Below are 13775 nucleotides of genomic sequence, written 5' to 3'. Positions count from 1 at the left end.
ATCCACGAGTGGAGTAGTGAGAAACTAAATGCAATAAAAATAACATACATATTTCCACGACTCAATCGAGGCATATCGAGTGACAAATCAAATCAATGAAACCGTCGGACATACTAAGTGAATTACGGTGTCATTACGAGTTACAAAGGCATAAATCCCTTCGAGATCGTTTCAAGATCCAAAACAATTTATAGGACTCAACGGAATATTCAAAAAAAAATTTCAATAATAGATAGAGCAATCAAAACGTTTCCTTTAAATACTATTCAAAACAAATCATAAGCACAAAAGGGTAAAATCGAAAATAGTGGGCCCACCTCGGTCAAACGAGGTGGCGTACGTAAATCACGTATGTTAAACTTCATAATATCATTACAAGGATTTTTAGATAATCGGATCATTTGCACAAGTTTTGGAGGTGTAGATCACCTCTAGTCAATTGTGGACCTAACTAGTTCAATTCTACCGAAGGTAAAAGAGAGATTCAACTTTAGATGGATTCCGAGAGAGTAGAGTTATCCCCGAGGCCCGAATTCAAGCCTAGTACATCTATGTCGTGCCAAGGAAAGAATAGGGGTAGCTTTACATACCTTACGGATGACTTGCGCTTACGCCTTTCCAAACTCAAATCTCGTTTCGCCAAAATCTGCAAATGGTCACATTGACCGCTTACTATTCATGAGACTTAAAATTTCCAAGCTTTGCCAATATTGTTCTATAAAAATTTGTGCAGCATCTCCCCTATACATACGACACCCCGAGAATTAAACTCGGCTCAAAACAATCAACAACAACCCAACAAGAACATCAACAATCACAACAAAACACAATATAATACAATTAACCCACTTTCCAACATAATACAATAACTTCCATTCCGACTTCACATGTCCCAATCCATACCATCATACTCATCATTCTTTACCAATCAAAATCATTACAATGCCATTCGGAAGCATCTCATAACATTTCTACAATATATCCTCAAAATATACAAAATATACAACTTTTCACCAAAGTCATAATTTATCCAAATCTTCTAATCTTTAACATACATATTCATAACATGTTTCTGTCTTCTAGTTCCATCAACTATAATCATAATTCACATTCTAACAACTTAGTTTCCATAAGGTCATAAAATCCTACTTAAACAACATAGGCTCCTACATCCCATTTCAATGCAATCTTACCTCATTTTACCTTCATTTACATTACAAGACTCGCAACGACGCAACTAACATGTTAAACAAAATAAATTCAACATGTTTCCTCCTACCATATACCACACGGCCATAGGCCAATTTTCCATCTTATCAAATTTTCATCCACCTTCCACTTCCAACACAAATTCCACAATAGCCACAACTATAATACAACACAAGATTCAACATAACTACACTACATGTATTCGGCCACATGCATACATTCACATTCACCATGCAAACTTCCATATTCTCATAATTTCTACTCATTTACATATACTACTACGCAAACAAACCTTAATAACACAATTAGAAGGGATGAATTCTTACCTTCCTCTTCAAGTTTCTTCACTTGTCCAAAGTGTGAGATTGATGAAACCAATGCTCAATCTTCCAAAACAATTCCACCAAGTTGTTAAGGGGCCTTGAATTAGTAGGAATTCAACAAGAAAATAATTTTTGAATCAAAATTTTTGAGGGTTGGTTTTCCTCCAACTTGGCCGAATGGCCTTTATGTTGAAGTTTTTCTCTTGTTTTCTCTTCTTTTGTCTTTCTAGAGAGCTAATGATTCTTGCTCCTTTAAATAAGTTCTATAGACCAAGTCACATGACTAATTAACTTGGGCTTGGATCATTTTTTTCTTTAAATTTCCAAGCATGGCCGGCCACCCTATGGGTTGGGCCAAGTTGCTTTTTTATTTTTTTCAATTTTCCAAGCCCAATTTCCTTAGCCCATACTTTGGTAATTCATGAAACCATTTTTTTCAATTTTTGATTTTGCCCTTAGACTTTTCCAATATTTCCACGTCAATATCCCCAAAACATCACATGCACACTAAGTAGAATCCAATTAGAACCTTAATTCCTACCATCCCGACTTATTTCCGATTTTTCCGAATACGCACAAAATGCGAGGTGTAACACAAACATATGCAAACCATCCATAACAACATCAACCAAACATTAAATAGAATTTGTTCATCATACCTTCACCAACAACATGCACACGGCTACACTTCAACACACCATACTTTCCACACTCCACAACATCCACAAACCATGCATAACACATGAAAATAAAGATTAAACCTTACCTCTTCCAACCAACTTCTCCACGGCTAGGTGTGTCCATGGCAACAACGAATAAATTAATTGCTCCAACGACTACTCCACGTTAACGAGGACCTTCTAATTAGTTGGAAAGCATGAAGAAATAATTTTTTTCATGATCAAAATGGGAGACACCATTTTAGGCCAGCCTTGGCCGATTGTCTCTCTCCTTTTTTTTTTCTCCATCTTTCTTGAATTTTCCCAAGTTTAAATGATGAGTTGTGTCTTATTTTAGCCTCACACTTATATATATATATACATCCATGGCACATGGTTGGTCATGTGCACTCTATTTTCTTCCAATTTTTCTCCAATTTTCTTCCATTTTCTAGAAATTTCCTTTAGTCATAAAAGATGACTAATTATTGACTTGGTCATCCCTTGACCTATATATATATCTCTCACAATATAATGAACACATGTCTCCTTTTTTGGCTTAAAGCAAGTGGCCAAAATATAGGTGGGGTCCACGGCCACCTTGGCCTTTTGGCCATTTCATGAAATTATTTTCCCCAACTCTTAGCATCCAATTTTTCCCTATTCCAAATTTACCCTTAATTCTTCATACCAATAAAAGATGAATACTCAACTTGTACATTCTAAAAAAAAATTATAACCTTATCCTCAACTTCCCGCCATCAACTCGGAATATCCAAATGTACAAAATGCGAGGTATAACATCCTTCCCCCCTTTAGGACATTCGTCCTCGAATGTTCAACTAGTCTTACGGGGTCTCATAAGCACCTTGGGGGAGCTCCCTTTTCATAGCTATTGCCATCCTCCATACTATCTCTTAAGCTGTCCAATACCATTCTCTTGTCATACTCTTTTTCTTCATACCCATCCACTTTCAGGCGTCGTGTCATTCAGGGTTTCCGCAAAACTTCACACACTGCTTCAACACCATCCTGGCCTTTATCTGCTTATTACTAGTTTTCCGACCTTACTAACTTGTTTCCATAAGGGGGGGGGGGGTCTCATTTGTAGCCCAGGCGTCCATATCAAACACACTACCGTGTCAACTGTTTCTATCTCATCCTTACATTTCTCTCACCTGCTTCCCCCCTTTAGGGGTGTACCTATACCATTATCCGTTTATACTTCACCTCATGTCCTTATTTCCAATCTCAATTAGACAGCACTTTTATTCCGACGGTAAGCGTCCAGAGTCCTCTTGAAATGTTATCTTTATCTCAACTTATCTCGGGTATTTCCCTTGATATCCCCTTATCATTTCTCCCGCTTATGCCTATCCCTTAGTCTGCACACGAGGGATCTTATGCTACCTTTGTGTCACTCTCGTAACACACTTCTCCTACATAGTCCTTCTCTCATTTTCAAAACGTACTCTATTCACTCGCATTCATCCGTATCATCCATTTTCTAACATTCGCTTCTACCTTCGTTTCCCATCTTTCTATAACTTGAGCTCTCACAATCCCCGTCATTTATGGTACTCGTGTCCTTAGTTGCACACGTCATATCCTATTACTACACTGTTGTCCCACTTCCTTCTTATTTCCTCTTTCCGTTAACTCCTTCTCCTTACCGACCTGATCCGCCCTGTTTTACGTGTCCTCTTAAGATTCCTGGCCACTCCGCATACTCTAATTTTTCTTAGACTACTCCAGTTTCTCATTTGCTTCGTACGTTTGAGTTTGTAAGATTTTCAGAAAACTTCCCAGGGGGGTCACCCATCCCAAAATTTCTCTCACTCCAGCACGCTTAACCTTGAAATTCTAACAAAATCGGGTGCGTTAATGCTGGTATGATCGCGTCCGCCTCACCGCATAACCTTCATCACATAATCTGGAGTAGGTCGAAATCTTAACATATCCCAAAATGTCCTCACGACACATCTCATCGGCTGTCTTATCAGTACGTTCCTATTCGTCACAATTCTTTTTCCTCCGTACCCTTGTCTTAATCATATCACTTTATCCAAACCTACCAGTCCTTTCAAAGTCATCTCTTAATGTCACAAGTCATCTCTTAACATCACCAATCCGTTCCAAATTCCTTATTACCATATCCTCATCGGCCTCCTATTTACTATTATCACCAACTCCTTGGTTAACTTATTCCTAGAGGGCAGCCATACTCGTAGCTCAGTCGACTCCCATTGTTACTATTAACACGACTCTTTCAAAACATATTCCAGACTTACTTCTCATTTTCGTACCATTTCTAGAAAAAATTTGGCAGAGTTTCCTCTGTATTCCTTACTATCCCAAAACCTACACGCAGGAAATACCAACAGTGCCTCACAGGGCCATCATCCCATACATACATCATATCATATCGTATCGTATCACAAAATTTTCGCACAGGGCTCTCAATATTCATAAAGTTCAAAATAATGGACTTACCTCATATGCTCAACACGACTGCACGTGTTACCCTTTCTTGCTTACTTTCCTTTTCATTTCCTTTTTTTTTTCAACTCCACATTTCAATCATGCGCCAATACCTTACTCAACATATATCTTTCGTACCTTTACTTACCTGCGTGCTTTGTAACTTCCATCATCAATCGCCTTCTTCGATCAGTGTCGTTCTTCTGCTAAAATCAAAAGTTAGTACCGGAAATCTCATTTCCTATGACTTGGCTCTATGGCACGATCTAAGAAGTGAAAGAAGAGTAACCACCCTAGATGCCCCGTAGCCTCCTGTTTATAAGTGTGGCCGGCTTCACACCATAAACAGGACTCTACCGGACACGACTTTGCAGACAACCCCTAGGACGAACCGCTCTGATACCAATTTGTCACACCCTTAATCCGATAGGGTGTGATGGGCACCCGACCCTTACCTAGGGCCGAGCGAACCCGCTGACTCTCGTAATACTCGTAATCGTACTGGGCCCTTAGCCATAACACAAATATGTAATTAAACTTTTTTTTTTTTGGAAAACAAACATGCCTTTCCGTCTTTCTCAAACCAAATAAAAATCTATAATATAATGCATAACAGTACATCGGCTTATAGAGCCGCTTACATAACTGACACACTATACACATGACTCTGTCTGCAAAGTCTCTAACATAGAACCAACTTTCATAACATAAACATTCTGACTCGCGATTCGAGGAAATGGAGCTCGCCAATCCCGCCGGAACATCTTCTACTAATGTCTTCAAATCGTCCGGGTGTACCGCGCGGTACGAAACGTGCCCCCCGAAGAGCGGGGTCGCACGGGGTATGTACCGAGTATGTAAAGCATGGAATACAGAAACGAGATCATAACCGAAATGAGGAGTACGTAAAATGTGCATAATAGTCGAATATCGAAGTACATGCATCCGTAATACAAATGGTGCATAAGAGGTACGCTGTAATATTTATATAATAATCGAATGCTCAAAATACTTAGCTTTCTTTTGAAAAAAAAAACATTTCTATCTCATATGTATGTAAAATAGAACATATCATAGTAGCTGACATTAACCGATGTGGGATTCGCCTAAACCAATGTGGGATTCGCCTAAACCAGTGCGAAATTTTGCCTCGCCACTGGGTTTGCCCCACCATTGGGTTTGCCCCACCACCGGCTCCGAAACTAACAGATCATATTTCTGAATACGTATATATATAACACGTAACGTGTCCCGGCCCTCCAGTGAGGGACTCGGCGTAAAATGTGATCATCGATTATCATATCATCACATCGATGTAATCATCATATTATCATATCATCCGTTAAACAGATCATCATATTGCCGTTTATTAAATCATTTATTAAATCATCACATTATCAAATCATCATGTCATCGATCATCGATTATCATATCACATACCCTATGCGGTCCGTAATAGGACCCGGCGGACGGAACGTGGTCGCCCCTCCTGCCTTGGGCGCCACAACTCATCATACTTCGAAAGTTTTCATATCTCCGTATCTCCGTCACACATCATAACATCATATCATATCATATCATATCAGAAGCTCATCATACTTCGTATCATATCATATATCAGAAACTCATCATACTTCGAAAACATATCATATCATGTCAGACGCTCATCATACTTCGGAAGCTCATCATACTTCGGATTGTGCGCACGATAAAACCGGCCCGGGACTCGGCGAAGGAAGTAACAATAATATGCACGAGCGTAATCGTGGGATCTATATGCAACTCACAACATTTATACGTACTTAACGAGATAATCAAACAAATTATCATTACAAGCCAATGGCATTAGTCAATTCAAATATCTTCCGGATATTACTTGGTAACATATCAAATAAAACTCTATCTATCATAGTTACGTATCCAAATCATATGCATACGAATTCTCATTTCGTACATTTACACAGATTCCATAAAACAATCAAAACAGACTATCATTTAAAAACCAAGCCAATAGTTATAGTCAAATCCAGTTTCTTTCGAATGTTACTCGACTTGTCAAATAAAACTTTAGCCATCATAGTTACGGATCAACATCATATACATACGATTTCTCATTTCGTACTTAACGATATGTGAGTAATCATATTCGGAAGTCGGTTATTAACCGTATTAAGTTCTTTTAACAAGCCGCTAGAACTATACAAAGGAACGTCTTGCGGGCCCACGGACAAGTACCTAACCAATCCGGGCCCGCCCGTGGAGGTTAAGATCATCATACACTACAAAACCTCCTACGACATATCGAAGCGATCCGAGCCTTCCTATGGAAGTTACGGACGTTCGTAGTTACCGTCCCTTTTACGAACAAAATCTTTACGTGCATGTTCATATATAATCATACAAAAGGCATAAGGACCACAATTTAACCATATTACGAATACGGATATCAAGAAGCAACTAAGACTCATAGACGTGCTCGGATCGTAGGAGTAGAGTTACCTCGGGATCATATCATAGCCTACATGTACTAAGACATGCCAAAGAAAGGAGGGTCAAGCTTTACATACCTTGGCCGCCCTCTAAGCTAATCCAAACTTACGCCTCGGCTTCTCACGATCTATAATAATGTCATTGGACACCCAACATTAGCCATAAGCATTAAAGAACCCAATTCCAAGCCATCACTTTATCTACAAAAATTTCGGCAGCATTTCCCCTATATATTCACCAACCCCGAGAATTCAACTCGGCCAAATCTTCAACACAATACCAACAATCATATAAACAACATCCATAATTAATTCAAAACGCATTCTAGCATTAGCAATTCTTCTATACATAACTCATCAACATTCCATTCACATTCAAATAAACTACATGCCTTCAAACCAACATCATTGATCATACGTTCAAGTATTAATCCGAGACCATTCGAACGCGATTTAAGAACATTCCAAGCAATCCATACGATATTCAAACAACCCAACCAATAGGCCATTCCACCCGAAAACTCCCCACTACATTAAGGACATCTATAACACATTTTCGTCTTCCAAACTCATAAACCATGTCAACATTCCGCATGTTAACAATCATCATTTTCATCAATATATGAAACCATATTAAAATCATATTGATCTCCAAAACAGCCCACAACAATTTACAACTCCATTTAAATCATTAAACCTTCATTTTCATCACATAATCTACAACAATCAACAACCAAAATACTACATAAAATGAGTTCATTGTGTTCTACCAAAAACAGCCCCTACACGGCCAAGTTTCAATCTAAATAATTCCATGAATTCCATTCATTTCTACATGCCAAACATATGCAAACCATCCATAACAACATCAACCAAACATTAAATAGAATTTGTTCATCATACCTTCACCAACAACATGCACACGGCTACACTTCAACACACCATACTTTCCACACTCCACAACATCCACAAACCATGCATAACACATGAAAATAAAGATTAAACCTTACCTCTTCCAACCAACTTCTCCACGGCTAGGTGTGTCCATGGCAACAACGAACAAATTAATTGCTCCAACGACTACTCCACGTTAACGAGAACCTTCTAATTAGTAGGAAATCATGAAGAAATAATTTTTTTCATGATCAAAATGGGAGACACCATTTTCGGCCAGCCTTGGCCGATTGTCTCTCTCCCTTTCTTTTTATCCATCTTTCTTGAATTTTCCCAAGTTTAAATGATGAGTTGTGTCTTATTTTAGCCTCACACTTATATATATATATACATCCATGGCACATGGTTGGTCATGTGCACTCTATATTCTTCCAATTTTTCTCCAATTTTCTTCCATTTTCTAGAAATTTCCTTTAGTCATAAAAGATGACTAATTATTGACTTGGTCATCCCTTGACCTATATATATATCTCTCACAATATAATGAACACATGTCTCCTTTTTTGGCTTAAAGCAAGTGGCCAAAATATAGGTGGGGTCCACGGCCACCTTGGCCTTTTGGCCATTTCATGAAATTATTTTCCCCAACTCTTAGCCTCCAATTTTTCCCTATTCCAAATTTACCCTTAATTCTTCATACCAATAAAAGATGAATACTCAACTTGTACATTCTAAAAGATAAAGTTATAACCTTATCCTCAACTTCTCGCCATCAACTCGGAATATCCAAATGTACAAAATGCGAGGTATAACATGTTCTTCCCCACACCACGTTCGTTCATGTTTTCCATGAATTTCTCATCCTTATTAGTATTATGCCCTAGTTTCATGAAAAGTTTGAATGTTCTTATACTTTAATTAATGAAACTTCGTATTTTATTCATGTGTATCATCCTGAATATCATGAATTCACTACATAATCCATGAACGCTCATACTTTGATTTCCATGAGTTTCAACCACGAACACGAAATGTGTATGAACTACTATTGCTTCATGCCATGAATTATCCATGATTGCATGTCTTTTGAAAACTATATTATCTACGAATACATGATAAAGCTATGATACAAGTTATGTTATGAAAACCATGGGCCTTTAGGCTACCTATATTCATGTTAATGTTTTGGTAGTTTTAGAGATTACCGCGAAGGTTAAAACCTGAAACTACGTATGCTAGCGTAGGATAAGAGCTGTTGCGTTGGTTCGGGCAATTCGTTCATGTTACCTATTGCGGATTATATTATGAATCTAGTCATGTCATGTTCATGTCTGATACCTCGACAAGGTATGAGATTGCTCAGCTAGTCGAATTAGAGACCAAACGCCATGTGCTCATGTGGTGGTTTACATGTCGATTTACTAATGCTCTGCCACATATAGATACATTTAATGATTTAATCATGTTATTATACTCATGTCAGATCATGTTCATGTTCATGTTTAGTTTCAGTTTCTGTTCAGTATTACCTTATGACTCATGTTATTACTTTGGGCTGCCCATTTACTATTCTTTCATTCAGTTCCTTTACATACGAGTACTATTACACAGTACTCACGTCCCTTTTGCCGGGGCTTCCATTTTATGATACAGGTACAAATATACAGGGTGACATGACTTCTCGCTATGATTCAGTTCGTATCAGCTGTTGGTGTGCCCGACTTCATTCGGGGTGTTATCTTTTTATTTCATGTCATGTCATGTTAGGTAGTTGAGTTATGCCGAAGCCTTGTCCTGGTAACCAGTTAGTATTCATGTTGATGTCAGAGGCTTTGTAGACTAGCATGTCATGTCAGATGTTCAGTTATTATTTAGCCATGGTGGCTACACACATTTATGTTTGAAACTACTTCTAGTATTTTCATTATGAAACTTAATCAGATTTTCCGCATTTAAACTATTCATGATTTTTACCTTCAGTATTTAAAACATATTTACGATTTATATTACACAAATGTGTATGTTTCACGTTATGTCAAGTCATGCATGTGGTTCGCTCGGTCAAGTTCAGACACTGTGTGCCGGTTCGCTCAGGCCTAGGTTCGGGGGTTGGCAACTATTAACTTCATATTGGATCATGTGTTTGATTAAAGGATCTTGAATGAGATGAGTTATTATATTACATTGACATTTTAGTATATTGAGTAGGTCAAGATCTACGTTTCTCGGCCTCTTCACATTCGGTGCTGCATCCGCGTCGACAAGACATGGATGTGTGTATGGGTGTGGGATCTATACTGGATATGGTCAACCCATTTTGGATACTTTGACGACAATCGATAGAAAAATTCGGGATAGATACAATGATTTCGGTAATCAAAACAAAAGCCAAGGTGAAATTAAAGAAAATGGAATATCTTGTATATTTCTAAATCAGTCCTATTCCTTATACCGCCTTCTGTACTTCTCCTCTTGATCATTATTTTCTACTCAGATTATCTTATAAGTTTTCCACATAATGTCTCATAATTTAGACATATAACTTTATTTTAGATATTTAGATTATTTTTAGATATTTAAATATTTTTTAGCTGAATCTCCGTATTTGGATTCGTACCTAGATCCATACCCCCGAATTTTAAAATTTAGATCATGAAGGATCCGACTTCTAAATCCGCACCCATATCAGATACCCATACCCGAGTCCTAGCAACTTAGCTCAAGATCACAGAATGCAAATTGAGTGGTTTCGTTGGGGATATTATCCAGAAGCTAAAGACTAAATGCTATACGAAATGCACTTAAATGAATGAAACAAAGTATAAAATATTGAACTTCTCTATCCACTGGAAGGAAGAGCAGTTACACACTCACTGGACACTAACCAAATTTGATTCCTTCCAAGGGTCCGAGTATTTACACAATACATAAAAAGTTCTCAATCATATATTTCTTATAATTTTTGTCCTCTAGCTACCCTAGCTATGTTCTCATTATTCTCTTTTCACTTTTTCCTTTCCTAATTCTGTTAATGCCGAGCAGTGGGACTTCTTACGCCACATTCAATCTTATCAATGTAGGAAAACTTCTTGGGGGTAATATTAGCTAGTTTTGCCAAGGATTTTTCTGTGGCATCTTTGAAATAAGCCTCTAAGTTACTTGTAGATATATTCTTTTTTATGTCTGTCTCTCCTCGGTCAAGATCCCAACTCATGAAATCAGATAAGGTCATTGATGAGGGTGTATCTGCTGCTGAACTTAATCTCTCCGCCGAACTTAATCTCTCTGCCGAACTTAACCTCTTTGCCTCTACCATGGGACTTGACAAACCACATAATGGTGGTAGATCACAAAAATCAGCTGAATGGTTCCACTTTGCAATTGCAAGAGATGGATCTTGCGTGAGAGAATCAGCATATAGGACATCTTCATACGGCATAAAACTGTGTTTACTAGGCTTTCTAGCACCCTTGAGTAGCTCACTAGAATAGACTGTCCAACATCCTGAAAGAAAAAAGAAAAAGTTTACGAACGTGTAGTATATGCATTGGTGGTGGCTTGTTCAAAAAAGAAAAACAAAAAAGTTATTCCAGCAATTGTTGTCCTTACTCTGTTATATTGGATTTTACTGATCTCGAGAGAAGATTGAGGGATTCTAGGACAACTCTGTTTTAGTAGGAGTAAGATTGTTTCTACTCTCTCTGCAAAGAGCTTCCTTTTTTTCAAACTCATAGCTGAACACCAGGAAGATTTTCCATCTTTATGGTGCATTTTCCTTTTCCAAATGACAATAGATGCTTCAATTTTATTCTTAAGGTCAAGAACTTTGTGGTCTGATGATAGGTCCATGGTTGAAATCAAAGAACTCAATTGTGATGCTCTTGTAAATTGAATCACCAAGACTTGATCTACCATGCTAACACCAAGCAGAATAATAGAATCATAGAAATTAGTCTTGAAAAATCTAATTTACCTGTAAGTTGTTTCTTCATAAGTATGAGATTTCCTTACCTTGGGGAGTGATTCGATGTAATTTTCAGGGATTTCCATTTCTGATAGTACTTGTGCATTAATGGCCATATATGCTTTTTGTACTTGGTTCACACAATCTGTCACGACCCCAACCGGAGGGCCATGACGGGTACCCGGAGCTAACCTACCGAGCACCACTGAACATACATCTCATACTTATTTCTAGGTGGGCCACAAAGCTAGCTCATGGGCGTCATAATCTGTAAGGGCATATATCACACGATAACGACACATCGCTATATAATCATCAATAATTATGCCCATAAACATAAGCCAACAAGGCTGCCAAAATATAATACAACAATATGAACTGATTACGATATGGGACTTCTAGCTAAACACATCTGTATATGAGCCTCTATATAGAATACAGGAATCCATGAAGAAGGGGAAGAACTCCGCCATGCCCAAGTATATAAACAACGAGTAATACCAATAAACTGCAGCTCCGAAACAAATGAAGCTCTCCTGAGACTCCGTTGATGAAGCTCCTAAGGATCAGATCCGTCACCCTACTTTCCTGCGGGCATGAACGCAGCGTCTACAAGAAAGGACGTCAGTACGAGCGATGTACTGAGTATGTAAGGCATGAATAGTAATATAATAAGAGATAGGGAACATAACATGAAATAAAGAGATAACCTATACATCTGAATACCTCTTAGGCGGATACCATGCATGCTTAGCCTTTTCACAAAAATATTTCTCATACATATATTACATAATAGTGCTGCGGAACGTGCAGCCCGATCCATAAATATATTATATCATCATTATATACCCATATATCCCGCGTCCGGGCATTCTGTGCTCGGGATGATATCATAGTATGCCAACTGATTAGGTGGTTATGCGTATATAACGCCATCACCCTTTTCCCATACCCCATATACATATAATATACGCGTATATAATGCCGTCATCTTTTCTCATTTCATATGTACATATATAATATAAATAGCATGCATGAGAGCCCAAATAAAAGTTATTACTTTATCGGAGTGACGTAAGGTCGGTAACCTTCGATTATATTATGGAGCAATCATCATCGCTACATCTTACCTTGAAGGGACAAGTAACATAAGGTCAGATCAACAACAATGTATAAAATCAAGAAAATCATGAAATAAGCTCAATAATCTCATAATAGCATCAAGACCATAAGCTTTGGGATCTCTAGAAATGGAATCATCATTATCATCGTTATCATCATAGCAAACATCTATCTTAAGCATCACAAGAACTTTGAGAATCATGAACTTTTAGCTTTTTGGGAATAAGGATGTTATGGAAAGCATGCGTGGATTCATAAGAAAAGAATCATGCCTTAAGAAAGAAAGAGATTAGCCTTAACATACCTTTTTGGTCTCCTACGACTTAACGCTTATCCTCCCAAGATCGTAGATCTACATTCAAGAGAATTAATACTATTGTTAAGCTTATCGTCATACGCTTATCTTAAGCCTTCAAATTAAATCCTTTTAGAATCTGCCGAAAATCGGGTAGCATCTCCCCTATTTATATCCCTAGCCCGAAATCACAATACCAACAACCAACAATAATAAAAACAACACTAACATCAACAATATCATCATCAATACCAAAATACTCCATAAAACATCCCACACGATGTTTTCCCAATGTCTCAGCCAATCACTAGCCTTTACAAAGCCTTAACAACTAAATCT

General features: G+C 37.9%; 1 pseudogene; it reads right to left on the bottom strand.

The window, feature by feature from the left end:
- Positions 1 to 11083: 11083 nt before the first annotated feature.
- On the bottom strand, positions 11084 to 12492 carry LOC132066548 (rop guanine nucleotide exchange factor 11-like; annotated as a pseudogene).
- Positions 12493 to 13775: the final 1283 nt, after the last annotated feature.

The sequence above is a fragment of the Lycium ferocissimum genome, chromosome 8 (assembly GCF_029784015.1).
Source record: "Lycium ferocissimum isolate CSIRO_LF1 chromosome 8, AGI_CSIRO_Lferr_CH_V1, whole genome shotgun sequence".
Taxonomy (NCBI): Eukaryota; Viridiplantae; Streptophyta; class Magnoliopsida; order Solanales; family Solanaceae; genus Lycium; species Lycium ferocissimum.
Note: the sequence above shows the minus strand (reverse complement) of the source record. Positions and strands in the feature narration are given on the sequence as shown.